The 3,264-nt window shown below is 37.9% G+C and overlaps 1 non-coding gene across 1 annotated transcript; it reads right to left on the reverse strand.

Annotated features, from left to right (window-relative positions):
• Window positions 1-2,928: 2,928 nt before the first annotated feature.
• Window positions 2,929-3,033, reverse strand: LOC112485157. The gene has a single exon (XR_003048361.1). It is a non-coding gene; the product is annotated as a U6 spliceosomal RNA (small nuclear RNA).
• Window positions 3,034-3,264: the final 231 nt, after the last annotated feature.

Below are 3,264 nucleotides of genomic sequence, written 5' to 3' on the forward strand. Positions count from 1 at the left end.
TTTAGTTGAAAGTGAACTACTTATTGGAATTATTACTTTAGTAGAACTGAAAGAGGAAATCAGAGAAGGTAGTGGTGACTTTGAGTTCTTCCTGACACTGAAATCCAAGAGAAATATTGAATTCCACGGTATTTAACATTGATGACACCTGTCCACTGTGGGATGGTATAGACTTAAAATATACCTTTGGAATTTTTTAATATTGATTGATATAAATATAATCAAGTATTAAAAATAACCTACACTTAATATAGGGTAACTTGTTAATCAAAACTTCTCAAAGAGGAGAGGTATGAAGTTTCTCAAACAACGTAGGAAGTTGCCAGAGTTTCCTGGGGCTGGGATACTTAAGTACATGAGTTTTCTTTATCTTAGTAGCAAGCCACAAAAACTAAGTCTAGATTGATTAATCTGAGAACTAATTCATTATAAAGTTACTGGGGGCTCATAGTATTACCAAGAGGGCTAGAGAAGCAGGCTCAGAAATGTACAGAAACAAATAAAGTTGGATAACAGACAAGATCACCTTCAAATTCAAACTACAATTCCAGTCTTGTTAGGACACCACTATTGCAACCCCCTGAATACTGCATCCACTGGTGCTACTGCTGCTCTTGGACTGGATATTGTGTTTGCTATTGACTATGAACTTACTATTAGTATCACCAATTCCTGACTCAAAATCCAGGGCATTGGCTGATTCTAGGTCAAGTTCCTGTGCCTTAGTTACAAAGGAAACTGGGAAATCAAGTATCTGGCATTTTAACTTCTGTAGAAGATAGGTAGTAGAAGATGACTTATGCCTCCCACCAAAGCTCATGAGATTCTTGCTTTCCTAAAAGAACTTAAGAGGTCCAGATGCCGAGCAGGCTAAATATATTGCTAAATGCCTAGTATATTCTCTAGGGGCAAAGCAAGTCTTCAGCCACTCTAACTTCTCATCTGTCACCTGCTGTTTTGACTGCCCAGAGCATCTCTCCTCCTTGTTCCAGTGACATCACTCCCAATTCCTTTGGGAGCCTGAATCTCTTATACTCTAAATGTGATTTGAAGTGAGCTTTAGTCTTATTAGCCTGCTGCCTCCTGGTACATGATTCCAGCTAAAGTTGTCCCAGTATCAACTTCTCAACCACAGTGGTCAGTCCAGACATGTTCATCAGAACCCATCCACATTTTATGCTAGAATTTACCCTATTAATACTGGTAGAGAGTCCTCTTCCCTCATTAGTCCTGAGGCAGTAAGAATTAAGCCTATAGCTACCTGAAGCTCTGGTTCCAGCCTCACAGAGACAACCAGCCTGAGAAAATAAAACCAGCGCATATGAAAGAGCAAAGATGAGAGATGTGCAAAGAAAGATCCCATTGGTGTTTGAGACTCTATGTCTACTGACCCATAGCCAACACCACACATAGTTTGGTTATGTGAGCCAATACCCCACCCCCACCTCTGTTCATGCTTCAGCCAGGATAAATCAGATTTTTGTCACATCAACAACCTTCTAAGAAATATATTGTCACTTTTCTGCCAAGACTAAGGAGACCTAGAATACCTTCATAAATTTTAGAGACTGTTTTTTTCAAACAAGTCTAAAGGAAATGTAAACTTTTATTTTTCCTAGAGAGCCAGTTCAGCAGATTAACTTGGAGCCAGGCATTCCAGTTTTTCCTCCCAGCTCTGCTACCAATATGCACTGTGGCCTTGAACTCATTACTTAATGTTTCTGGGCTTTATGGAATGCACTTGTATTATAGGTTGAATTAGGCAATCTCAGAGGTGCCTTCCAGGGCTAACTTCTGTGACTAAAATTTTCCAAATAACTTTTGTCAGTGTATTTACTCATTTGAGTTCACAGCCCCTTGGGTTTACTTCCAGTTCCCTATTTTAAGAAATGAACAGAGGAATTGAGAAAAGAAACTTAAGAAAAATATTTTATATATAGTTCAATTTATGACCTATTTGTTTAAAATCCTATCTTATAATATATGACGTATTGGCTAATATTTTTATGATACACCCACCACCTGAATAGTAGTAAATTAAGTGCCATTGAGATATACTTTGCCATCTAAGAGTTTTCGATCTCAATAACAAGACAAGTACATTCAGGTAGAACATTTACAAATCAAAATCAGGGCAGTGTGCAGCCATCGTATGAAAGGGTGGGGCCAGCTCTATTTCTAAAGGCTGGTTTCCTTTAGGACTGAAAAAATAATAACCAAAAGCTTTTCAGAGGTTCTGAACTCCTAAAGAATGGGACTCAGCAAGCAACATTAACTGCAAGTTTACAATCTATTTTATGTCGAAATTTCTTTGAGTTTGCCTTGAAGGGAACATTTAATTCTTTTTAGTGTTTTATTTTAAACAGATATTATGACTGTGATTATGCTCATGTTATAGATAACCTTCCATTCTGTTCAGCTTTCAGAAATTCTAAAATATGTTCTTGCTGCAATGAATTCAAAGTACAACATTTAAATCACTTCAAGTACAAAACCAGTTTTGAAAAAAATATTTTTTTTCAGGAACCATTATTCATGAACATCAGGCCGTGGTGGCACCAATTTTTTTATGTGAGAGCATGGGTGAATATGTAAAATAGCTGGCAAAGACTCTATACTCCAGTATGAGTAGTCAGGGATTGTTTTAAAATTTTACACCTTTAAAATCTCTAGGATTTTCTAACTTAATCTGTGTTTATTAAAGAACAAGAAGACACCTCAGTGTGAAGAAAAGACGAAGGCATATGGTGTTGCTTTCTTAAGCCTCGTGACAGAAGACTCTGCCAGGCAGTATAGGTCGTGTGAAAAGTCTGAGCACCTGGTTTCAAATCCTGGCTTTGCTAACAAATCAATGTGGCCTTACCCTTCCTCCCACCACCCCTCCACAATAAACACCTTTATTACAGGAGCTAAGACAGGAGGGGGATTAAAAATATGGAATGCTTCACGAATTTGTGTCGTCCTTGCACAGGCGCCATGCTAATCTTCTCTGTATTGTTCCAATTTTAGTATATGTGCTGCCCCAGCGAGCACTGACCTTACTCTTTTTGAGCCTCCGACGCCACATCCGTGGAAGTATACACTTCAGTTTTATATCTTTTACATTGGTTTGTAAAGATTAAATGCCATCACAAAGAAAACAGCTGCGAGCCTATCACAGAGTAGATGCTCGATAAGTGTTAATTTTCTTTTTTCCTCTCTCTGAATTTTAACTTCCTCCTCTACAAAGTAAGAATTCAAAGAATGCTGTCGGAAAAACAAAAC

This window comes from Pteropus alecto, unplaced genomic scaffold (genome assembly GCF_000325575.1).
Source record: "Pteropus alecto unplaced genomic scaffold, ASM32557v1 scaffold95, whole genome shotgun sequence".
Taxonomy (NCBI): Eukaryota; Metazoa; Chordata; class Mammalia; order Chiroptera; family Pteropodidae; genus Pteropus; species Pteropus alecto.